The 26,657-nt window shown below is 40.7% G+C and overlaps 1 long non-coding RNA gene and 1 other non-coding gene across 2 annotated transcripts in view; one reads left to right on the forward strand and one right to left on the reverse strand.

Moving 5' to 3' along the window:
- Nucleotides 1–6,364: 6,364 nt before the first annotated feature.
- Nucleotides 6,365–26,657, forward strand: part of LOC117066721 — a 130,032-nt gene continuing 109,739 nt past the window's right edge. The window contains exon 1 of the long non-coding RNA XR_004430468.1: nucleotides 6,365–6,449. This is a non-coding gene — a long non-coding RNA (uncharacterized LOC117066721). The remainder of the gene's footprint in view (nucleotides 6,450–26,657) is intronic.
- On the reverse strand, nucleotides 15,871–15,993 carry LOC117069950. Its single transcript, XR_004431731.1, has one exon. It is a non-coding gene; the product is annotated as a small nucleolar RNA SNORA17 (small nucleolar RNA).

Here is a 26,657-nt window from a genome sequence, read left to right on the forward strand (position 1 = left end):
CTCCCGAATAGCTGGTATTATAGGTGCCCGCCACCATGCCTGGCTAATTTTTTTTTTTTTTTTGAGACGGAGTGTCTGTCGCCCAGGCTAGAGTGCAGTGGTGCGATCTCGGCTCACTGCAAACTCCACCTCCCAAGTGCACCCCATTCTCCAGCCTCAGCCTCCCGAGTAGCTGGGACTACAGGCGCCTGCCACCACCCCTGGCTTATTTTTTATATTTTTAGTAGAGACAGGGTTTCACCGTGTTAGCCAGGATGGTCTCAATCTCCTGACTTTGTGATCCGCCTGCCTCGGCCTCCCAAAGTGCTGGGATTACAGGCTTGAGCCACTGTGCCCAGCCCAAGACTTTATTTTTTAGAGCAGTTTTAGGTTCACAGCAAAGTTGAGTAGAAGGTACAGAGATTTCCCTTATACTTACTACCACCCCCATGTGCTTAGCTCCCCCATGATCAACATTGCTCACCTGAATGGTACATTTCTCACAATAGATGAGCCTACGTTGACACATCATAGTCACTCAAAGTCCACAATTTACAGTAGGGTCACTCTTGGTGTTGTACATTCCTTGGTTACTATAATGTATAATGACACACATCCCCCATTGTAATATCCTGCAAAATTTTTGCTATCCCAAAAATCCTTGTTCTCTGCTTATTCATACTTCCATCCCCCAAAACCCCTGGCAAGCAGTTATCTTTTTGCGGTCTCCACAGTTTTGCTTTTTCCAAAATGTCATGTAGTTGGAGTCAGACAGTAGGTATCCTTTTCAGATTGTTTTTTCACTTTGTAATACACATTTAAGGATCTTCCACATCTTTTTGTGGCTTGATAACTCATTCCTTTTTAGCGCTGAGTACTATTCCTTTGTATGGATGTATCTCAGTTTGTTTATCCATCACCTACCGAAGGAAATCTTGATTGCTTCCAAGTTTTGGCAATGAGGAATAAAGCTGCTATAACCATACTGATCCAGGTTTTTCTGTGGGCTATTTTCAACACCTAGGGTGAATATCATACTACTCAGCAACCTCAATCCTTGATAAGAGTATGTTTGGTTTTATAAGAAAGCACCAAACTGTCTTCCAAAGTGGCTATACAATTCTGTATTCCCACCCGCAACTAATGAGCGTTCCTGTTGCTCCACATCTTCACTAGCACTTGGTGTCAGTTTCCTGGATTTTGGTCATCCTCTTAGGTGCATAGCGATATCTCCTTTTTGTTTTCATTTGCATTTCCCTAGTGACATATGATATGGAACATCTTTTCATATGCTTATTTGCCATCTATGTATCTTCTCTGTTGTAGTGTCTGTTCAGATCTTTGGCTCATTTTCTAATCGGGTTGTTCATTTTCTTTTCTTTTTTTTTTTTTTTTTTTGAGGCGGAGTCTCGCTCTGTCGCCCGGACTGGAGTGCAGTGGCCGGATCTCAGCTCACTGCAAGCTCCGCCTCCCGGGTTTCCGCCATTCTCCTGCCTCAGCCTCCCGAGTAGCTGGGACTACAGGCGCCCGCCACCTCGCCCGGCTAGTTTTTGTATTTTTAGTAGAGACGGGGTTTCACCGTATTAGCCAGGATGGTCTCGATCTCCTGACCTCGTGATCCGCCCGTCTCGGCCTCCCAAAGTGCTGGGATTACAGGCTTGAGCCACCGCGCCCGGCCTCATTTTCTTATTGTTGAGGGTTTTTTAATTTTATTTTTTCTTATTTTAAAAAAAATTACAGTACTTTGAGTTGCTGTTTTATGTTTTTTTTTTTTTAAGAGATGGGGTCTTACTAGGTTGCCCATGCAGGAGTACAGTGGCTATTCACAGGTGCAATTATAGCACAGTACAGCCTCAAACTCCTAGCCTCAAGCTGTCCTTTTGCCTCAGCCTCTGGAGTAGCTAGGACTCCAGGGGCATGTCACTGTACCTGGTTATTGTTGAGTTTTGAGAGTTATTTGTATATTTTGGATAACAGTCCTTTATCAGATATATCTTTTGCAAACATTTTCTGCCAATTTGTGTCTTGTCTACTCATTCTCTTGGCAGTGTACAATGTCTTTTTTTTTTTTTTTAAGACTGAGTTTCCCTCTTTGACCCAGGCTGGAGTAAAGTGGCATGATCTCAGCTCACTGCAACCTCTGCCTCCCGGGTTCAAATGATTCTTCTGCCTCAGCCTCCCAAGTAGCTGGAATTATAGGCGCCCACCAACACGCCCAGCTAATTTTTGTATTTTTAGTAGAGATGGGTTTTTGCCATGTTGGCCAGGCTGGTCTCGAACTCCTGACCTCAGGCGATCCTCCTGTCTCGGCCTCCCAAAGTGCTAGGGTTACAGGCATGAGCCACCGTGCCTGGCCTACAGTGTACAATGTCTTTTGCAGAGCAGAAGTTTTTAATTTTAATGAAGTCTGTCTTATCGATTTTTCCTTTCATGGATCATGCCTTTGGTGTTGTATTTAAAAATTCATCTCCATACCCAAGGTCATCTAGATTTTCTTTTATAATGTCTCCTGGGAGTTTTATTGTTTTGTGTTGTACACTTAGATCTGTGATCCATTCTGAGTTATAGTGTAAGGTCTGCTTCTAAATTTATTATTTGGCATGTGGATGTCCAGTTGTTCCAACACCATTTGTTGAAAAGACTGTCTTTTCTCCATTGCATTACTTTTGTTCCTTTGACAAAGATCAGCTAACTATATTTATGTGGGTCTATTTCTGGACTCTTTAGTCTGTTCCATTGATTTATTTGTTATTTCACCAATACCACACTCTCTTGATTACTGTAGCTTTATTGTAAGTCTTAAGTCAGGTAGTGTCAGTTCTCTTTTTTCTCCTTCAGTATTATATTCACTTTTCTTGGTCTTTTGCCTCTCCATATAAACTTTAGAATCAGTTTGTCAATATCCTCAAAATAACTTGATGGGAGTTTGATTAAGATTGTACTGAATCTATAGATCAAGTTGGGAAGAACTGACATCTTAACAATATTGAGTCTTCCCACCTATAAACATGGAATGTTTTCATTTATTTAGTTCTTCTTTGATTTATTTCATCAGAGTTTTGTAGTTTTCCTAATACAGATCTTGTGTACATTTTGCTAGATTTATACCTAAGTATTTCATTTCTTTTCTGCTAATGTAAATTGTATCATGTTTTAAATTTCAAATTGCACTTCTTCATTGCTGGTGCGTAGGAAAGCAACTGGCTTCTCTATATTAACTTGTATTCTTCAACCTTTGTATAATCTTGATTTCCTATATAGACAGTTATGTCATTTGTGAACAAAGATGGTTTTATTTCTTCGTTCTCAATCTGTATACCTTTTACTTCCTTTTCTTGACATTGCATTAACTAAGAGTTCCAGTATAATATTGAAAAAGAGGGATGAGAGGGGACATTTTTGCCTTATTCCTAATATTAGTGGGAAAGCTGCTAGTTTCTCACCATGAAATATGATGTTAGCTTTAGGGCTCCTTTTAGATATTCTTTATTAAGTTGAGGAAGTTACCCTCTATTCCTAGTTTACTGAAAGGTTTTATAATGAATGGGTGCTGGATTTTGTAAAATGCTTTTTTTTGCATCTATGATCTTGTGACTTTTCTTCAGTCTTTTGTTGTGATACATTATGTTATTTGATTTCAAACGAGCTTTGCATACCTAGGATAAATCCCACTTGATTATGATTTATAACTCTTTACACACTGTTGGATTTGCTGTAATATTTTGTTAAGGGTTTTTATATCTATGTTCATAAGAGATATTGGTTTATAGTTTTCTTATAATCACTTTGTCCGATTTTGGTAATAGGGTAATGCTGGTCTTTTGCAATGAATTAGGGAGTATTCCTCTGCTTCTGTCTTCTGAAAGAGATTGTGAAGAATTTGTGTAATTTCTTCCTTAAATGTTTAGTAGAACTCACCAGTGAACTGATCTGAGCCTGGGACTTTATGCTTTGGAAGGTTGTTCATTATTAATTGAATTTCTTTAATTGATATGGGCCTATTCAGGTTGTCTATTTCCTCTTGTGTGAGTTTTGACAGGTTGTGTCTTTTAAAGAATTGGCTCATTTCCTTGAGGTTATCGTTTGTTTTATTTTTGGATTTTAGGATTTATAGCTGTGACATTCATGAAATTTTATAGAATCTCAGTGAAAATAATTCAACTTGTGGCTTTGAACAAGACAATTTAAAAAGCTTAGATAATCGCCCAATAGAGGAGGCAGAAAAGTTTGCATGTTTATCTGAACGATTCAACTTGAAACACCAGATAACTAAAAGTTTAAGTTGCAGTGTTTCATATAAAGTGAGATTATGTAATTTATTTATGTATCCTAATCTCTCCAACATAGATGGAAATAGTTGATCCAAAGTGAAAATTTGGGGCCAATGCATATTAAAGATCTTTTTATATGGTCTAAATAAGACAACAGCTAGTAAAATGAATGTATGCATGTGTGTATTTGTGTATTCTTGCATTAGCTCTAGCAACGAAATTAAGGACTTTAATGTTTTCATAGAAATAGTCATGGAAATTTTTCAATAAAAATCAGAAGGATAGTATTCTCCATGAACTTTATTTCATGGGTTTGGATTTTACTTTGTAGAGGTAAGAGTTATGGGGGATCACATTTAGAAGAACAAAAGCCTTTGGGGGGACACAGTGGTAGTGTTTATGTTCTCAGTTAACTTCAATTACAAATTTAAAATATTTTAGCTTGTTTTGAGGCTTTAAACTTTTTGTAAGCTATTAAGAGTTATCGTTAGAAAAACTTTATATTGTCTGTGATTATAGATATTCTTAACATAGGGGAGATAGTGAAGTCGTCTGGGGTTATTTTTATTTATTAATTGAATGATTTTTCCCACTAGAATTGTCATTTTTCATTGGTAAAAAGATTTTTTATGATTTTAAATGTTTTTGAAAATCCAAGCATGTTATTTTAAGAGCAGCCTCAGCCTTTTTATTATTCTGTGCAAAAACATCTTTCTACATGAACTTCATCATTTGTGGCAGTTTGGAATAATGTCCCACTATTGCTAGAAATGTAAAACCTCATTTAAGGGACATACCAAATAGGATTATAAATAAGTCACAACCACAACTAAACTTTTCTAGGTTCTGTTGACAGCATATATTGAATTTCTTAGTTCTGATACAACATTTTGGTAGGTAAAAATTTTCCATTTTTAAGTGAGATGAAAGAAAAAGAAACCTACCACGAACCCAAAATATCTGGCAACTCTTAACATCCTAAAATATGTGAAGAGAAGGGGAAGTAGAATCAAGCCAATGTAGGGGAAATGTTTTGCTTTATATTTACTTGGAACTTTTCAGAAAGTTTTTTTTTTTTTTTTTTTTAGACGGAGTCTCGGTCTGTTGCCCAGGCTGGAGTACAGTGGCTCAATTTCAGCTCACTGCAACCTCTGCCTCCCAGGTTCAAGCAATTCTCCTGCCTCAGCCTCCCAGGTTCAAGCAATTCTCCTGCCTCAGCCTCCCAGGTTCAAGCAATTCTCCTGCCTCAGCCTACCAGGTTCAAGCAATTCTCCTGCCTCAGCCTCCCAAGTAGCTGGGACTACAGGCGCACACTGCCAGGCCCAGATAGTTTTTTGTATTTTAGTAGAGTCGGAGTTTCACCATGTTGTCCAGGCTGGTCGTGAACTCCTGAGCTCAGGCAATTCGCCAGCCTTGGCTTCCCAAAGTGCTGGGATCACAGGCGTGAGCCACTGCGCCTGGCCTTCAGAAAGCTTCTTTACAAGCTTATTTGACATTGAACATTGTATTACCAGGTGTAGTGACACTTGAAAGGCTGATTACAAATTCATTTAACTTTGATCTAATGGGAAAACCTCTCCCACTTAATGTCAATGCCTTTAACATTTAAATTATCACTTATTCTGTATTTACTAATGTACCTAAATATGAAATTTCTCTTTTGGAAACAAATTTAATTTTAACTTTAATTTTAAATTGCACTTAAATTTAAAAATTAAATGAGTTGTATTCCCATGGATCAAGTGCATCCAGAATTTCCTTATTCAGTCTTGAATAACCATCAATAACTGCACTAAGGAATTAAGAAAATACTCTTCAGGTGCTAATCTCTAATCTGTCTTAAAACAGTGTCGATATTAGTTTGTAACTTACTGTTTTTTTTTTATTCATTTAGTTCATTTGGTATTGATCTTAGAAAAATGATACTGTTGGTTGTGTCCCCACCCAAATCTCATCTGGAATTGTAGTTTCCATAATCCCCATGTGTCCTGGGAGGGACCAGGTGGAGATAATTGAATCCTGGGGCTGGTTTCCCCCATCCTGTTCTCATGATAGTGAGTTAGTTCTCACGAGATCTGATGCCTTTATATGGGGCTTCGCCCCTTCACTGGGCACTCATCTTCTTCCCTGCGGCTCTGTAAAGAAGTGCCTTCAGCCACGATTGTAAGTTTCCTGAGGCCTCCCTAGCCATATGGAACCGTGAGTCAATTACACCTCTTTCCTCTATAAATTACCCACTCTCGGGTATTTCTTCATAGCAGCATGAGAATGGATAATTACAGATGCCAATACAAGTTATTTGAAGTTAGCAAAAGCATAAGTTAATGGTTATGAATAGTAGAACAGTTGAGTCATGAGAATTACTTCCAATCTGAACACTTGAAAGCTTTTAACTTGGCAATCATTTTAATGTGCTAATTCTGTTTCATTTATCTTTTTCCCTTAGTATCTACTCCTTCCTCTCAAAAGTAGACATATTCCCTTTGCATCATTATGCATTCCCTCAATAATTTCACAGCTCCATTTTCTATAAATCAGAAATAATTTATAAAGCATTTGTTATGAAGTATACCAAGTATATGCAACCAGGTATAACACAAAATTACAAATTTCTTAAACATTCATAGCTGGGCCAGAGCTAAGGTAAGGCAGGGGAGGCTGCTAGGGTGATGAATTTAAAGAGGTGCTCCTTTTTAAGGCTGACCCTGTACTTACGGGACCCTGAGAGTGAGTGGCCTCATGAAATTTTGCTCTAGAAAACCTCTCTTTACTCACCCTACTCCCAGCCCTGAGTCATAGCATCTAGTTATGTTCTTTTGTTGTTTGCATGAATAAAAATGGCTTTCTAAATAAAATATTATTATACCTTTGTTTTTAGTACACATTGAAACATAAACATTTAAATCTGAATTTAAAAGAATACTTTTTAAAGAACTTCCAAATTCATCAATATCAAGATAATTAGTATCAGTTTTTCTGAAGCATCAAACCTAGATTCCTTTGAGACCCTTCCCCTAGTATACTGTAAACACTTAAGGTCAGAGCCTGTATCTTATTCATGATTCAGTACCTTTTTCAGTGTCTGCCCAGAGACAGTTCACATAAGTGATAAATACTTGAATGAATCTTGAATAAACAGTGACAAAAATCCATGTACATTCTTTTTTATTTTTGAGACGGAGTCTCGCTCTGTCGCCCAGGCTGGAGTGCAGTGGTGTGATCTCGGCTCACTGCAAGCTCCGTCACCCGGGTTCACGCCATTCTCCTGCATCAGCCTCCCGAGTAGCTGGGACTACAGGCACCCACCACCATGCCCGGCTAATTTTTTTGCATTTTTAGTAGAGACGGGGTTTCACCGTGTTAGCCAGGATGGTCTCAATCTTCTGACCTCATGATCTGCCCGCCTCGGCCTCCCAAAAATCCATGTACATTCTAAGAATTGACTTCCAAAATTATTTTACGTGTATTCCTGGGATGAAAATAGTTTTATTCCACAAGGAACACTGGAAATAAAAATATACTGAAGCTAAACACTCAGCTAATTGTTTTCGTACATTAAAGCATCTGTTACTTAAGCCCAATTTGGTGTAGGAACAATTTAGAGAATAAACTTTTTTTGGTGATGATCTATCACTTCACTGTCACTAGAATCAGTCATTGAGCATCTGAATCTTTGTCCCAGGAATGTATATTCTATCAAGTAACATTATTTATTGATTAACTGCTATGTGCCCCACACCATTCTTGGTGTTTTGGGGAATTCAAGATAAGAATAATTCAATCTAGCAAGCATTTATTTTATTTTACTGTTTTAAAATTTTACTTTAAGTTCTGGGATACATGTGCTGATTGTGCAGGTTAGTTACATTGGTATACATGTGCCATGGTGGTTTGCTACACCTATCAACGTGTCATCTCTAGCAAGCATTTATTGAGTGGTTTTTTTGTAAAGGGTGAAGAGGATACAAACACAGTGCTTTGGTAGGGGATTCACACACAAACAGTTGCAAACATCAGAGAATGAATACTAGGAGAGAAGGCCTGTCCTTAGGCACCAAATAAGTCAAGCTGTGATAAGGGGTAGAGTATTAGACAAAGTACTATGAAGGGATTTAAAAAGGAGAAATTCTGAAAACGAAGGATCTATACAGAAGATGGCTCTTGACATGGACTTAAAAGTTTAGTAGATTTTTCATAGACTGGATAGCAATCCAAGGGACAGCAGAGGCCTGGAGGTGCAACAGCAGAGGGGTGGAAGAGGAACTTTATGTAACTGATGTGTTGGCATCTGATGCTCAGGCTAGAAAGGGTAGATGGGGAAGTTGACAAAGAGCTTTGAAATCCATAGGAAGGTGCTTGGGGGTTCTTCTGAAGAAAATTGGGAGTTCTTAAAGATTTGGGGGCAGTCAATATATTATGTGTTGGCAATGAAGTATAAAAGAAAAATAGATGGTAGAGGGATAAAGATATATAGCTATAAAATTGATACACACACATAAATATATACCTTAATAATATATACAGTATAGCATTGTAGCTTGACTGGAGAACTGGCCTACACCTTAGACCTTGAGAGACACGTCTCAATTGTGGGATCTCTGTGAAGTGTTGAAGCTGAAGACAAGGTCCTTGCCTTTAAGGAATTTAGAGTTTAGTTAGCCTGGACAAAACCTAATATATGTAAAATACTTAAGAAATTAATCTGTGGTTTCATATCTTGAGAATTGTGAGATTTAGGGTAGATTGAAATTGTATGCTCTAGCTGATGAAATAGAACACACAGGAAACTAATTTAGAAACACAAAATAAAAGTGTGTAAAGTCATAAGTATGTGTAAAGTCATAAGTGATCAATTGGACTGATCTTTAAACAACTTGATTTAAATCAAACTTGGTTTTGCATAAGTGCTACTTCTGTGTTTTAGACTGAATTTGGGTGGGGGGTGGTTAAATCTTGGTAGAACTACAGTAGATTATGTAGAGATTTAAAAACACCACTTTGTCCCAAATATGATAGGCTTTTTTTTTTCCAAAGAAAAAGGAAGTTTAGCAAAGTCAAGTTACATTATCTGTATAAGCCCTTCTGTTATTTCAATATGGACAGCAAGTGCTTAAGATCATAAAACAGTATCAAAGCAAGGCTTTAATACACCATTAGATAATGTTACTAAACTTTTTAAAATTTGTTTGAAAGGACTATCATAAATTTCCTGCTGACGCCCTGAGCTCTGATTACATAACACATGGGATAAACAGATAAAACTGTAAAATAGGCCGGGCGCGGTGGCTCAAGCCTGTAATCCCAGCACTTTGGGAGGCCGAGACGGGCGGATCACGAGGTCAGGAGATCGAGACCATCCTGGCTAACATGGTGAAACCCCGTCTCTACTAAAAAATACAAAAAACTAGCCGGGCGACATGGCGGGCGCCTGTAGTCCCAGCTGCTTGGGAGGCTGAGGCAGGAGAATGGCGTAAACCCAGGAGGCGGAGCTTGCAGTGAGCTGAGACCCGGCCACTGCACTCCAGCCTGGGCGGCAGAGCGAGACTCCGTCTCAAAAAAAAAAAAAAAAAAAAAAAAACTGTAAAATAAACTAGAAGCAACAGTATCTGCAAGCAGGGAAGAAAGCCCAAATATCCTTGTTTGCTAAGTCAGCCAGGTTTTTTTTTTTTTTATTAGTGTCTTTTATCTATGGAGAGTGCTGAACTCATTTATTTATTTATTTATTTATTTATTTATTCATTTATGAGATGGATTCTTGCTCTGTCTCCCAGGCTGGAGTGCAGTGGTGTGATCTCGGCTCACTGCAACCTCCATCTCCCTGGTTCAAGAGATTCTCGTGCCTCAGCCTCCTGAGTAGCTGGGACTACTGGTGCACGTCACCATGCCTGGCTAACTTTTGTATTTTAGTAGAAATGGGGTTTCACCATGTTGACCAGGCTGGTCTTGAACTCCCAAAGGTGACCTGCTCACCTCAGCCTCTCAAAATGCTGGGATTACAGGCGTGTGCCCAGCCCCCAAACTCTATTTAAAAAATTTGTTTTAAACAGTTTTATTGAGAAATGATTCACATACCATATGATTCACACATTTAAAGTGTACGACTCATTGGTTGTTCTTATATTTACAGAGTTGTGCAACCATCACCATGGTCAGTTTTAGAACACTTTCATCATCCACAAAGAATCCCTAGACTGGGGGTGGTGGCTCACACCTGTAATCCCAGCACTTGGGGAGGCTTAGGCGGGCGGATCACAAGGTCAGGAGATCAAGAGCATCCTGGCCAACATGGTGAAACCCCATCTCTACTAAAAATACAAAAATTAGCTGGGTGTGGTGTCACGCCCCTGTAGTCCCAGCTACTCAGGAGGCTGAGTCAAGAGAATCGCTTGAACCCAGAAGGTAGAGGTTGCAGTGAGCCAAGACTGTGCCATTGCACTCCAGCCTGGGTGACAGAGCAAGACTCCATCTCAAAAAAAAAAAAAAAAAGAATCCCTGGACCCATTAGCAATCATGCCTCAGTGCCCTACTAACTGCCTTGTCTGGTCCTAGGCAACAACTAATTTTCTGTCTGTATAGATTTAACTGTTCCAGACATTTCTTTATAAACAGAATTATATAATACATGGCCTTTTTCACTTGGCATAATTTTCAAGGTTCGTCCATGTTGTGGCATGTATCAGTATTTCGTTCTTTTTCATGGCCAAATAATATTCCATTGCTTAAAAATGCCACATTTTGTTTACCCATTCATCTGTTAGTGGATATGTGGGTTGGTTCCACTTTTTGGCTATTGTGAGTAATGCTGCTATGAACATTGGTGTATAAGGTTTTATGTGGATATATATTTCATTTCTCTTGGATATATACCTAGGAGTAGGATTGCTGGGTCATATGGTCACTGTAAACTTTTTGTGGGACTGCCAGATTGTTTTTCAAAGTGCTGCATCACTTTACATTCCCACCAGCAATGTATGAGAGTTCCATTTTCTCCACATCCTCACCAACACTTGTTATTGTTTTGCTTGTAGCCATCTTGGTGAGTGTGAAGTGGTATCTCATTGTAGTTTTAATTTTAATTTTCCTAATGACTACTGATGTTGAGCATCTCTTCACTAACTGTTTTGAAAGGGAACAATGTACAATTAAATGGGTGTTCTAAAATGTATTATTTAAACCCAAGCAAAATAGTTTTATAGACTTTGGCCTTGAATTGCTAGACGATTATGAAGTTTAATCATAAGATTACAATTTTGGTCCAATGAGAATTATTTGAATTAATTATAGGGTAAAGTTAAAATGCACAGCAGCATTCCAGGTGTCATGAAGTGGTTACATGCAGTGCAGGTAGGACAGTTACTGCTCCAGATTGCAGAATGGAATGAAAATGAATTCATAGTTATAAGTTGCAATGGAAAACTTGAGATAGGAGAGTTTTAAATATTAAGGTAGATAACATCAGCTGACCTCGAATAAGCAATGTCATTTTTAAAAAGTGTTGATGTGAATATATGAAATGTAAATCTTTAGTTTTTAAACTTTAAAATTGCAGCAGGCTCTTATAGATCTTCTCTGAAAGTTGGATAATGAAATTGATAAACTATTTGAGTTACTTTTAGCTCCAGAGTCTATAATTATATAATTCCTGGTTAAGATCAAGTTTTTTAAAACATACATAGTAAAATCATAGAGTTTTAAACAACCCAGCTATTCACATGTCATGAGAATAGACAAGCAGCCAAGAAACTTATCTTTTAGTTTCCAAGGTCTTGACTTTTATTTAAGAACTCGATTCTTATTCCAGGTTGTATCCTAGTACTTTATTCATATTTATTAGAGTTTTTAACAAGTTTTTGACAAAGAACAGGTAAGATAAGTCAGGAGTCATTAGAAGTTCAGCACAAAGTGTTTTTGGTCAGCATTTGAAATCCCTGGATGAGAGGAAACAGATGGGTTTGGTTACATTATCATTGCTGTGCCAAATAAACAGTTGCGGAAAACATTAAATATCTTTTTGCTACATATCTGCTTCCAGGCTAGGAATGGTGTTTGGTGTTAACAGTGGTAGCCTTTTCATCTAATTTAGTGATAGAAGCTTGAAAATGTTTTTAAATATATAACATAAAAAACAAAGTTTATATGAATCCTCATGAGGTGACCTAGTTTATTAATTCAGGAAACATTTGTTGAATGGTAATTATGTGTAAGACACTATGATGGACAGAGGACTGGAACTTAGATTCATTCATCTGGGAAATCTTCAGGGACAAGGTAGCATTTGAGGCACAATTTCATTTTATTTTATTATTTATTTATTTATTTATTTATTTATTTTTGAGATGGAGTCTGACTCTGTGGCCCAGGCGGGAGTGCAGTGGCACCACTTTGGCTCACTGCAACCTCCACCTCCCGGGCAGTTCAAGCAATTCTCCTGCCTCAGCCTCCCGAGTGGCTGGGACTGCAGATGCACCACCGTACCTAGCTAATTTTGTATTTTTAGTAGAGATGGGATTTCACCATGTTGGCCAGGCTGGTCTCAAACTCCTGACCTCAAGTAATCTGCCTGCCTCAGCCTCCCAAAGTGCTGGTATTACAGGCGTGAGCCACAGTGCTCGGCCCTGAGGTGGAATTTTAAACAGGAGCACAATTGGGATACTCATATGTGAGATAAAAGCTAAGAATGGCAATTATATCTTAAAAAAAAAAAATCAAAGATGGTTGTGAGTAAAACCTTCATCTCAGGGAAGAGTTGGACAGAATCCATACATGCAAGAAATATTTAAGTGTTCACTGAAATAGTTCAGGCAATAAAGTGAGCAGTCGAAAAACAACCAAAAAGGCTGAGCGCGGTGGCTCACACCTGTAATCTCAGCACTTTGGGAGGCTGGGCCGGGCGAATCATGAGGTCAGGAGTTCGAGACCAGCCTGGTCAACATGCTGAAACCCTGTCTCTACTAAAAATACAAAAATTAGCCGGGCGCGGTGGTGCATTCCTGTAATCCCAACTACTCGGGAGGCTGAGGTGGGAGAATCACTTGAACCCAGAAGAGGGAGGTTGCAGGGAGCCAAGATTGCACCACTGAACCCCAGCCGGGGCCACAGAGACTCCATCTCAAAAAGAAAACCAAAAAGTCAGAGATGCTGGCTTTTAAAGGGCTAGTGGACTACCCAAAGAAGTGAGCAGATCATAATTCGTTGCTGGGGAAGGAGAATGGTATATGTAGAGGTGAAGTCAAAGCTGGAATTTGAATATTATGGAGAAAGACAGCCCCATTAAAACGAAGCCACATCATTATCTCCTTCTGTCATTCAGTCATATTCAAAGAAACAACCGTTCCACAAAGACATATGGAAAGCCATTTAAATCTTTTCTGTAGCCTCACAAAAATGTCAAAAGGGAGTCTCATAAGGTATGTTACCAGGTCAACAGTCATTGTTAAATGGGAGAATTCTTAAGCTGAAATATTAATATAATTTCAGTTACATTGGTACATAGATAATGCTTATTTTCTTCCTCTTCATGCTAAGATTCATTAACACAGCAGGGAAGATACTAAAAAGGAATATGTTCACAAGGATAAGATGGTAGAGGAGACATCAATCGATGAGAGATTTCAGCTAGATTTCAGAAGACAGGAAAAAACTACAGAATAAGTGATAGGTGGCATAATGGACAGTCTAGAGTGAGTTGAAGCTGATAGGCACACAAATTCAATTCATTACCGATTCCCCACCATATCACCTATCAAGTCACTTATCCTGTAGTTTTGTCTGTGTGTGAGAAACAAAGGATATTATTAACTTGAGGCAAGCTAAGAGTTGTATAGAAAAAGAAATGTAATCTCAGCATACTATATTTTTCCACAATGAATAATATTTATATACTAATGATGAAGTTGTGAAAAGAAAATATCTTGGGCGCCCAAAATCACTAAGCTAAAGGAAAAACTCAGGCTGGAAGCTGCTTAGGGCGCACACCTGCCTCCCATTCTATTCAGTCATCCCTCTGCTCACTGAGGTAGATGCATATCTGATTGCCTCCTTTGGAAAGGCTCATCAGAAACTCAAAAGAATGCAACCATTTGTCTCTCACCTATCTGTGACCTGGAAGCCCATTCCCCGGTTTGAGTCTTTCTGCCTTTGCTTCAAGTGGTCCTACCTTTGCAGACTGAACCAATGTACTTCTTGTGTATATTGATTAGTGTCTCCTGTCTCCCTATGTGTAAAAACAAGCTGTGCCCTGACCACCTTGGGCACACATTGTCAGGACTTCCTGAGGCTGTGTCATGGGCCCGCGTCCTCAATCGTGGCAAAAAAAAAAAAAAACCCTTTCTGCATTAACTGAGACCCGTCTCGGATGTTCTGGATCCACCATGTAAATAGTGATTAATAATTTAGTCAAAATTAAGGCTGTAATGCTATTAAGAAATGGGAAAGAGGTAGATATGAGAGAGAATGGTCCAATCAGTTCCCAGCTGAAAACCGTCCCATGGAAATTCCTTAGCCTTGAAAGAGATCAAATGAAGAGACTAAGAGGCAGAAATAAAGTCCACAGGCAAACAGCCCGGGCGGCGCCCTGAGCCTAGTTAAAGATCGACCCCGGACCTAACCGATTAGGTTATCTATAGACTCCAGACATTGTAAGGACAAACGTTGTGAAAGTCTCTGTCCTGCTCTGTTCTGTTCTAATTACCGGTGTCTGCCACATATCTTAGTCCTGGGCCCAGTACAAACACATCCCTCTATTTTGTCCCGACTTCCTGAACCCAACACAAACACATCCCCTCCCCACACATCTCAGAAACACCACCTAGAGAGCCCCTGATAAGGTCACAACCGTTTGTAGTTTTACTAAATGCGCGGGAACAAATAGAAAACTGTTAATTGTATAACTTAAAATATTAACCAATTACCAGTTGTAATGCTGCAACCAAAAGAATTCCTTTGTACCTCTGTAACCCTACATGTCCTGTCTATATCAGACTATAAAAAGTGGGCACATGCATCATTCGGGGCCCTCTTGTATGTTGTGGAACGGAGGGACCAAGTTCGAACTTGCATTAAAGATCCTTGCCGCTTGGCTTTGACTCTGGACTCTGGTGGTCTTCTTCGGGGAATAAACGGTCTGGGCATAACAGCCTGGTTTTAAAATCTCCACATTGTTCAGTCCTATCTGCTACCTGATCTAAGATTCTCCCACTCTCTGCTTCTTTAACCTCTGTTCAGTGACCTGGCCTTCTCTTTCTCTTTCTCTCTCTCTCTTTTTTTTTTTCCTTAAATAACAAGAATGCTTGGCACAGAATCAAGAACACAATAAAGTGGCTGCCGTTACTGCTATTAACAGAGACACCAGCAAACCCTTCCCCAGTCCTGTCCTTCGTGATCCTGACACAGTGTGCAGCATGGTCCAGCACACACCAGACCTGATCGATCCTCTCACAGTCTCTTAAAACTCACTAATGAAGGCTGCTCCTGATGAAGCCACCCTCTACCTTCCCACTGTCCCTTCAGACCCCTAGTGGCCAGCCCAGCCCAGCGCGAGGGTCAGAAAGCCCACTCACAAGGCCCGCCCTCTCTCCCAGATACCAGTGAAGGAAAACAGATGCCAAGTCCACAAAATAGGAGTGTCAGACTATTAAACATTCAAACATTCACAGGGCAGAACACTGAGCATCGACATAGCTGCTGCCACCTAATGACACAAATGTGACACAGCAGCCACGTCTGCAACGCCTCTAGGGGCAGTTCTTTAACAAGTCAAGTTCTTTCCTTCCTCCGAGCCTTTGCCTTGAATCTTTCCTCTGTATAAAATGTTCTTTTGGCAGAAAATCAGTTGGTTCCCCATCGTGTTCTCCTCTTCTTCCACAGTAACAGAATTTTCGCTTAGCATGTAGCTGCCCAGAATAGAAATTACATTTCAAGTTTCTCTTGTAGCTAGGTGTGCTTATGTGACTAAGGTCTGGCCAAAAAGATGTGAGCAGAAGACATGGGAAATTACTGAGTTGTGTCCTTATAGAGAACTGCCCTTCTCCTTCTTCCTCCATCTTGCTGTTTGGAACATGGAGGTGGTGGAGCCACATGGCACCTTCCAGATGAAGGACTGAAGGAGCCTGGGTCCCTGGATGGCCTATTCTCAGGCTACTCCATGAGATAAATAATAAATGTACTTGCTTATGCCATTGTTAGAGGGTCTCTGTTACATGTGCTGATGCCTGTCATGGCACTTCCCATACAGCTTCACATGGCAGGCCCTGCTTATCATTTAGGGGCTCGGCTCTGACATCACCTTAGAGAAACATTTCTGACCACCCTACTGAAGGTCAGGCAGTTAAATCTCTATCACTCTCTTTTATTTTCTTGATAGCACATAGCAGTATATGGAATTGTTTTATTTCATTATTTGCTTTTTACTTGTCTTTCTCCTGGAATTTAAGTTTCATGAATGCAGTGACGTTGTTGTTTTGCTCATTGCTGGATTCCTAATGCCTGGAACAGTGCCTGGCACAGAGTGGGCGCGCAATATATATTCGCTGCATGATTGACTACATCAAACAGGGAATTCAGTAGATGGGAGGTCAGTAGATAAATAAATCAGTAAAAAGTGACATAGTCATACTGTTCAGGCATACAGAGTTACATTAGAAAAAGCGACAGCTAAAATATCTTTTTTTTTTTTTTTTTTATTATACTTTAAGTTCTAGGGTACATGTGCATGACGTTTATATCATGTATAACTCCCCAATGCAATCCCTCCCTCCTCCCCCCCCCATGATAGGCCCCAGTGTGTGATGTTCCCCTTCCCGAGTCCAAGTGATCTCATTGTTCAGTTCCCACCTATGAGTGAGAACATGCGGTGTTTGGTTTCTCTTCTTGTGATAGTTTGCTAAGAATGATGGTTTCCAGCTGCATCCATGTCCCTACAAAGGATGCAAACTCATCCTTTTTGATGGCTGCATAGTATTCCATGGTGTATATGTGCCACATTTTCTTTATCCAGTCTGTCACAGATGGACATTTGGGTTGATTCCAAGTCTTTGCTATTGTGAATAGTGCCGCAATAAACAAACGTGTGCATGTGTCTTTGTAGTAGAGTAATTTATAATCCTTTGGGTATATACCCAGTAGTGGGATGGCTGGGTCATATGGTACATCTAGTTCTAGATCCTTGAGGAATCGCCATACTGTTTTCCATAATGGTTGAACTAGTTTACAATCCCACCAACAGTGTAAAAGTGTTCCTATTTCTCCACATCCTCTCCAACACCTGTTGTTTCCTGACTTCTTAATGATTGCCATTCTAACTGGTGTGAGATGGTATCTCATTGTGGTTTTGATTTGCATTTCTCTGATGGCCAGTGATGATGAGCATTTTTTCATGTGTCTGTTGGCTGTATGGATGTCTTCTTTTGAGAAATGTCTGTTCATATCCTTTCCCCACTTTTTGATGGGGTTGTTTGCTTTTTTCTTGTATATTTGTTTGAGTTCTTTGTAGATTCTGGATATTAGCCCTTTGTCAGATGAGTAGGTTGCAAAAATTTTTTCCCATTCTGTAGGTTGCCTGTTCACTCTGATGGTAGTTTCTTTGGCTGTGCAAAAGCTCTTTAGTTTAATTAGATCCCATGTGTCAATTTTTGCTTTTGCTGCCGTTGCTTTTGGTGTTTTAGACATGAAGTCCTTGCCCATGCCTATGTCCTGAATGGTACTACCTAGATTTTCTTCTAGGGTTTTTATGGTATTAGGTCTAACATTTAAGTCTCTAATCCATCTTGAATTAATTTTCGTATAAGGGGTAAGGAAAGGATCCAGTTTCAGCTTTCTACTTATGGCTAGCCAATTTTCCAGCACCATTTATTAAATAGGGAATCCTTTCCCCATTTCTTGTTTCTCTCAGGTTTGTCAAAGATCAGATGGCTGTAGATGTGTGGTATTATTTCTGAGGACTCTGTTCTGTTCCATTGGTCTATATCTCTGTTGTGGTACCAGTACCATGCTGTTTTGGTTACTGTAGCCTTGTAGTATAGTTTGAAGTCAGGTAGCGTGACGCCTCCAGCTTTGTCCTTTTGACTTAGGATTGTCTTGGCAATGCGGGCTCTTTTTTGGTTCCATATGAACTTTAAAGCCGTTTTTTCCAATTCTGTGAAGAAAGTCATTGGTAGCTTGATGGGGATGGCATTGAATCTATAAATCACCTTGGGCAGTATGGCCATTTTCACGATATTGATTCTTCCTATCCATGAGCATGGTATGTTCTTCCATTTGTTTGTGTCCTCTTTGATTTCACTGAGCAGTGGTTTGTAGTTCTCCTTGAAGAGGTCCTTTACATCCCTTGTAAGCTGGATTCCTAGGTATTTGATTCTCTTTGAAGCAATTGTGAATGGAAGTTGATTCCTGATTTGGCTCTCTGCTTGTCTGTTACTGGTGTATAAGAATGCTTGTGATTTTTGCACATTAATTTTGTATCCTGAGACTTTGCTGAAGTTGCTTATCAGCTTAAGCAGATTTTGGGCTGAGACAATGGGGTTTTCTAAATATACAATCATGTCATCTGCAAACAGGGACAATTTGACTTCTTCTTTTCCTAACTGGATACCCTTGATTTCTTTCTCTTGCCTGATTGCCCTAGCCAGAACTTCCAACACTATGTTGAATAGGAGTGGTGAGAGAGGGCATCCCTGTCTTGTGCCAGTTTTCAAAGGGAATTTTTCCAGTTTTTGCCCATTCAGTATGATATTAGCTGTGGGTTTGTCATAAATAGCTCTTATTATTTTGAGGTACGTTCCATCAATACTGAATTTATTGAGCGTTTTTAGCATAAAGGGCTGTTGAATTTTGTCAAAAGCCTTTTCTGCATCTATTGAGATAATCATGTGGTTCTTGTCTTTGGTTCTGTTTATATGCTGGATTACGTTTATTGATTTGCGAATGTTGAACCAGCCTTGCATCCCAGGGATGAAGCCCACTTGATCATGGTGGATAAGCTTTTTGATGTGCTGCTGAATCCGGTTTGCCAGTATTTTATTGAGGATTTTTGCATCGATGTTCATCAGGGATATTGGTCTAAAATTCTCTCTTTTTGTTGTGTCTCTGCCAGGCTTTGGTATCAGGATGATGTTGGCCTCATAAAAAGAGTTAGGGAGGATTCCCTCTTTTTCTATTGATTGAAATAGTTTCAGAAGGAATGGTACCAGCTCCACCTTGTACCTCTGGTAGAATTCAGCTGTGAATCCATCTGGTCCTGGACTTTTTTTGGTGGGTAGGCTATTAATTGTTGCCTCAATTTCAGAGCCTGCTATTGGTCTATTCAGGGATTCAACTTCTTCCTGGTTTAGTCTTGGGAGAGTGTAAGTGTCCAGGAAATTATCCATTTCTTCTAGATTTTCTAGTTGATTTGCGTAGAGGTGTTTATAGTATTCTCTGATGGTAGTTTGTATTTCTGTGGGGTCGGTGGTGATATCCCCTTTATCATTTTTTATTGCGTCTATTTGATTCCTCTCTCTTTTCTTCATTAGTCTTGCTAGCGGTCTGTCAATTTTGTTGATCTTTTCAAAAAACCAACTCCTGATTCATTGATTTTTTGGAGGGTTTTTTGTGTCTCTATCTCCTTCAGTTCTGCTCTGATCTTAGTTATTTCTTGCCTTCTGCTAGCTTTTGAATGTGTTTGCTCTTGCCTCTCTAGTTCTTTTAATTGTGATGTTAGAGTGTCAATTTTAGATCTCTCCTGCTTTCTCTTGTGGGCATTTAGTGCTATAAATTTCCCTCTACACACTGCTTTAAATGTGTCCCAGAGATTCTGGTATGTTGTATCTTTGTTCTCATTGGTTTCAAAGAACATCTTTATTTCTGCTTTCATTTCGTTATGTACCCAGTAGTCATTCAGGAGCAGTTGTTCAGTTTCCATGTAGTTGAGCGGTTTGGATTGAGTTTCTTAGTCCTGAGTTCTAGTTTGATTGCACTGTGGTCTGAGAGACAGTTTGTTATAATTTCTGTTCTTGTACATTTGCTGAGGAGTGCTTTACTTCCAATTATGTGGTCAATTTTGGAATAAGTGCGATGTGGTGCTGAGAAGAATGTATATTCTGTTGATTTGGGGTGAGAGTTCTATAGATGTCTATTAGGTCCGCTTGGTGCAGAGATGAGTTCAATTCCTGGATATCCTTGTTAACTTTCTGTCTCGTTGATCTGTCTAATGTTGACAGTGGAGTGTTGAAGTCTCCCATTATTATTGTATGGGAGTCTAAGTCTCTTTGTAGGTCTCTAAGGACTTGCTTTATGAATCTGGGTGCTCCTGTATTGGGTGCATATATATTTAGGAGAGTTAGCTCTTCCTGTTGAATTGATCCCTTTACCATGATGTAATGGCCTTCTTGTCTCTTTTGATCTTTGATGGTTTAAAGTCTGTTTTATCAGAGACTAGGATTGCAACCCCTGCTTTTTTTTGTTCTCCATTTGCTTGGTAGATCTTCCTCCATCCCTTTATTTTGAGCCTATGTATGTCTCTGCATGTGAGATGGGTCTCCTGAATACAGCAGACTGATGGGTCTTGACTCTTGATCCAGTTTGCCAGTCTGTATCTTTTAATTGGAGCATTTAGTCCATTGACATTTAAGGTTAATATTGTTATGTGTGAACTTGATCCTGTCATTATGATATTAACTGGTTATTTTGCTCGTTAGTTGATGCAGTTTCTTCCTAGCCTCGATGGTCTTTACATTTTGGCATGTTTTTGCAATGGCTGGTACCGCTTGTTCCTTTCCATGTTTAGGGCTTCCTTCAGGGTCTCTTGTAAGGCAGGCCTGGTGGTGACAAAATCTCTAAGCATTTGCTTATCTGTAAAGGATTTTATTTCTCCTTCACTGATGAAGCTTAGTTTGGCTGGATATGAAATTCTGGGTTGAAAATTCATTTCTTTAAGAACGTTGAATATTGGCCCCCACTCTCTTCTGGCTTGTAGAGTTTCTGCCGAGAGGTCTGCTGTTATTCTGATGGGCTTCCCTTTGTGGTAACCCGACCTTTCTCTCTGGCTGCCCTTAAGATTTTTTCCTTCATTTCAACTTTGGTGAATCTGGCAATTATGTGTCTTGGAGTTGCTCTTCTGGAGGAGTATCTTTGTGGCGTTCTCTGTATTTCCTGAATTTGAATGTTGGCCTGCCCTACTAGGTTGGGGAAGTTCTCCTGGATGATATCCTGAAGAGTGTTTTCCAACTTGGTTCCATTTTCCCCCTCACTTTCAGGCACCCCAATCAGACGTAGATTTGGTCTTTTTACATAATCCCATACTTCTTGCAGGCTTTGTTCATTTCTTTTTCTTCTTTTTTCTTTTGGTTTCTCTTCTCGCTTCATTTCATTCATTTGATCCTCAATCGCTGATACTCTTTCTTCCAGTTGATTGAGTCGGTTACTGAAGCTTGTGCATTTGTCACGTATTTCTCGTGTCATGGTTTTCATCTCTGTCATTTCATTTATGATCTTCTCTGCATTAATAATCTAGCTGTCAATTCTTCCACTTTTTTTTCAAGATTTTTAGTTTCTTTGCGCTGGGTACGTAATTCCTCCTTTAGCTCTGAGAGGTTTGATGGAGTGAAGCCTTCTTCTCTCATCTCGTCAAAGTCATTCTCTGACCAGCTTTGATCCGTTGCTGGCGATGGGCTGCGCTCCTTTGCAGGGGGAGATGCGCTCTTATTTTTTGAATTTCCAGCTTTTCTGCCCTGCTTCTTCCCCATCTTTGTGGTTTTATCTGTCTCTGGACTTTGATGATGGTGACGTACGGATGGGGTTTTGGTATAGGTGTCCTTCCTGTTTGATAGTTTTCCGTCTGACAGTCAGAAGGACTGTCTGTTGGTCTGTTGGAGATTGCTTGAGGTCCACTCCAGACCCTGTTTGCCTGGGTATCAGCAGCAGAGGTTGCCGAAGATAGAATATTGCTGAACAGCGAGTGTACCTGTCTGATTCTTTCTTTGGAAGTTTCCTCTCAGGGGTGACTCCACCCTGTGAGGTGTGGGGTGTCAGACTGCCCCTAGTGGGGGATGTCTCCCAGCTAGGCTACTCAGGGGTCAGGGACCCACCTGAGCAGGCAGTCTGTCCGTTCTCGGATCTCAACCTCCGCGTTAGGAGATCCACGGCTCTCCCCAAGCTGTCAGACAGAGTCGTTGGCGTCTGCACCGCCCCCGCTCTTTCCCCTAATGGGCTGCAGCTGTGCGCTGTCCGCAGCGGTAGCGTCTACAGAGACAGGCAGGCTTCCTTGAGCTGCTGTGAGCTCCACCCAGTTCGAGCTTCCCAGCGGCTTTGTTTACCTACTTAAGCCTCAGCAATGGCGGGCGCCCCTCCCCCAGCCTCGCTGCTGCCTTGGGGATAGATCGCCGCAGACGGCTGTGTTAGCAGTGAGGGAGGCTCCGTGGGCGTGGGACCCTCCCGGCCAGGTGTGGGATATATTCTCCTGGTGTGCCTGTTTCCTTAAAGCGCAGTATTGGGGTGGGAGTTACCCGATTTTCCAGGTGTTGTGTGTCTCAGTTCCCCTGGCTAGGAAAAAGGGATTCCTTTCCCCCTTGCGCTTCCAGGTGAGGCGATGCCTCGCCCTGCTTCAGCTCACGCTGGTCAGGCTGCAGCAGCTGACCAGCACCGATTGTCCGGCACTCCCTAGCGAGATGACCCCAGTACCTCAGTTGAAAACGCAGAAATCACCGGTCTTCTGTGTCGCTCGCGCTGGGAATTGGAGACTGGAGCTGCTCCTATTCGGCCATCTTGCTCCGCCCCGCCTAAAATATTCTTAAGTGGTTGCTTCCGGGGATCGGGGCTGAAGTGAGAACAGGTGAGACAGTGCTATTTTTAAAAAAATATTTGATACTATTAGATTTTTAAACTTGTGCATATATTTTTTTGGAAAAGACCAAATTTAAGAAATAATTAAGAGGCTGCGCACAGTGGCTTCATGACTGTAATGCCAGCACTTTGGGAGGCCAAGGCAGGCGCATCACTTGAGGTCAGGAGTTCCAGACCAGCCTGGCCAACATGGCAAAACCCCATCTTTACTAAAAATACAAAACTTAGCCAGGCATGGTGGTGTGTACCTTTAATCCCAGCTACTCGGGAGGCTGAGGCAGGAGAATGGCTTGAACCTGGGTAGCGGAGGGGTTGCAGTGAGCCGAGATTGTGCTGCTGCACTCCAGCCTGGGCAACAGAGTGAGACTCCATCTCAAAATAAATAAATAAATAAATACTTTGTAGTCATTAAAATGATGCGGTAGAAGAATGCTTAATGACATGGGATGACATCTGTGACAATATATCATATGTAGAGCAAGACTCCATTTTTATACGTGTATGAAGCACACAACTTTAAAAAGATGCTGTTAGAGTTCATGCAGTCAATTCCTAACTTTAAAGATAAATGGATATACCATTTTTATTAATAGAACCAGTGTTTCCTGGTTAACAATGTTGAATGAATACCCAAATACTTCAGGTTTGAAGGGACAACACAGTGTCTTCCCTCCCAGAGCTCCTATGGGCCTTTGTCCAACCTTCTTTTTAGCCACGTACTCAGTTTTATCCTTATCCTAAGAGCAGTGAGGAGCCAGTGAAGTATGTTTAGCAGCAGTGGTATGATAAGATTGTTTTTAGGCAGATTTGTGGAAATGGCTATAAAAGGCGAGCTTGGAATCAGAAAAATAATTAGGAAGCTATGAAGTCATTCAAGGCAAGAAATGATGAATACTTGAAACAGGAAAGCAGCAGTCAGGTCAGAGAGAAGAGGACTGTCTGAAGAGCAGCGCAGAGGGTTGGCAGTCTTGGCGGGAGTGAAGAAGGCTCCAAGGCTATAAGCTCCATGAGGGCAAGGACTACTTTGACTTTGTTTATTACTCTGTCCTGGGCCTGCCTAGCACAGTGCAGGCACAATATATCTTAGCACGTAATACTGACACTCAGGAAATATTTGTGATCTTAAGAAGAAAAAATGATGAAGGATGTGGCTCAGAAGTCTAGCCAGGTTGCCTGGTGAACCACAGGTTGTTCACTGAACATGACAGGAGGACCAGTGTGGGTAGAAGGAGATACTCTGGACCTGCCTGGTGTTCATTCCAGGGAAGGTAATCCGTGAAGAGTTGGATGTCCAAGTCTAGAAGATCTTGGCAAGGGATAGGCTTAAGTATCCTCAGCATACAGATGGTACCTTTAGGCAGAGAGTGAATAATACTTTATTAGAAGAGTATATAGGCCACTATAGGCCAGGCATGGAGGCTCACACCTGTAATCCTAGCACTTTGAGAGGTTGAGGAGGGTGGATCACTTGAGGCCAGGAGTTGGAGACCAGCTTGGCCAACATGGCAAAACCCTGTCTCTACTGAAAATACAAAAATTAGCCAGGTGTGGTGGTGGGCACCTGTAATCCCATCCACTTGGGAGGCTGAGGCAGGAGAATTGCTTGAGCCTGGGAAGTGGAGGTTGCAAGTGAGCCAAGATTGTGCCACTGCACTCCAGCCTGGGTGACAGAGGGAGACTCTGTCTCAAAACAACAACAACAACAATAACAACAAAAACAAAAATAGTATATAGCATTGAGAGATGAGAGATGATAGGACAGAACCTCTAAGCAACTCCAAAATTAAAGGACAGGAGGCCTATGGCGGAGAAGACAAAGAAGCAGCAGAGAGGCAGGAGAGACTATCTACTGTCACAGAAGAAGGGATGATCAGCAGTAAGAAATGCTGCTGATACAGCGTGAAGGTGGGCTCTAAACATCATCTATTGTATTTAGAACTAATACGTTGTTAGTGATGGTCACTTGAGGTGCTTTGGAATATATATATATATATATATATATATATATAAATTAGAGACTGGGAACCATTTTGTTGTGTTAACAAGGCTGAATAACTAATCTGCCACTTTTTCCTCCTTTTTAACTTTTTTTTCTCCTTGAATTTTAATGAGTCTCTGAACTTGTACCCACCACTAGATTGTCACCTTCTTATCAAAGTTCCAGTGACTAGTTTGGCAGCAGGGAAGTTTTTCCACTGGGTCATATTTTTAATCAGGTCACTATCAGTAAGCTGACAGAGACTTGTTTTGTGCTGTTCAGAACGTGGGCCCCACAAAACCAGGCCTCCAAATACTTGGCTTTCTTTATGATTGCATTTACAGTTCGTGTGTATCTTTTTCATCTTTCCCAGAACAAAGACACACTCACACCCACCCACCCCCCCCCCCCCCACACACACACACTCCAGAAAAGGACTGACATGAAAAATTATGGCATGAAAAATTATGCTGCCATTATATTCTTGATTATTGATTGACATTTGGATTGTGTATTTTTCCAAATTTTCTTGGCCAAGAATATTCTCAGCGCATAGTTATTTCCTGAATACAGCTTTTATTCCCCTCTTTTTTCTTCCTTCGATATATTATTTCTATTTTTATCACCACCCCAGAACAGGACTTCTTCCTTTACAATTAACCAGCTTGTTTCTTGCTTTCACTTGAACAGCATGAATTCTCTCTGTCATCTTTCCCTCTTGTGTTTCATAATTTTTTCTTTGTAAATAACTTTCTTTGGTGGGGATGGGCAGAGTCTCACTCTGTTGCCCAGGCTGGAGTGCAGTGGCGTGATCTCAGCTCACTGCAACCTCTGTCTCCTAAGTTCAAGCCTCAGCCTCTCAAGTAGCTGGGATTACAGGTGTGCACCACCGTGCCCGGCTAATTTTTGCATTTTTAGTATAGATGGGATTTCATCATATTGACCAACTGGTCTCAGACTTCTGGCCTCAAGTGATCTGCCCGCCCTGGCCTCCCAAAATGCTGAGATTACAGGTGTGAGCCACTGCACCTGGCCTCTTTGTAAATAACTCTTGGAAGCAATAAGTTATTTGGCAAATTACATAAGAATATTAAGAGCCTGATTGTTTTGTGGTATATTCAAACAATGTTTTAAATTGTATACTACCTGTTTTGTCATAAATTTATTCAAAAACACTTTATTGACACCACCCGGGTGGTAAGTACCCTGTACATACTGTAGATATCAATAGCAGATACAGGCCCCAGCTCAGTACTTTGCACCTAGTAGCTGTTCAATTAGTCTGTGATAAATGGGAAGCCTCAGGCAGCCATGAATACCATCAGGAGGTTTTCGGGGAAAGGAAGAGATGAGGTTAGACCCCCACCTTTGGAAAGCCCTGGAGATAAAGCCATGACAGCTTTCCTCAAGGACATGGTGGTCTCTGCCAATAGACACTCAGACAGGGGCAGACAAAGTGGTGGATGGCAGGTCCTGGGGACCTTTCAAAGATGTCCATGAGTGGGTAAAGCACTCCCACTGCCCTCCCTGGCACTTTAGATGACTAAACACTTTTGGTTGAAAAGGTCACCAACCAGAAGAGGAGGAACATTTTGCTGGCTCCAATTGAACAAGGT

This window comes from Trachypithecus francoisi, unplaced genomic scaffold, assembly GCF_009764315.1.
Source record: "Trachypithecus francoisi isolate TF-2019V2 unplaced genomic scaffold, Tfra_2.0 Contig01579, whole genome shotgun sequence".
NCBI classification, from domain to species: Eukaryota; Metazoa; Chordata; class Mammalia; order Primates; family Cercopithecidae; genus Trachypithecus; species Trachypithecus francoisi.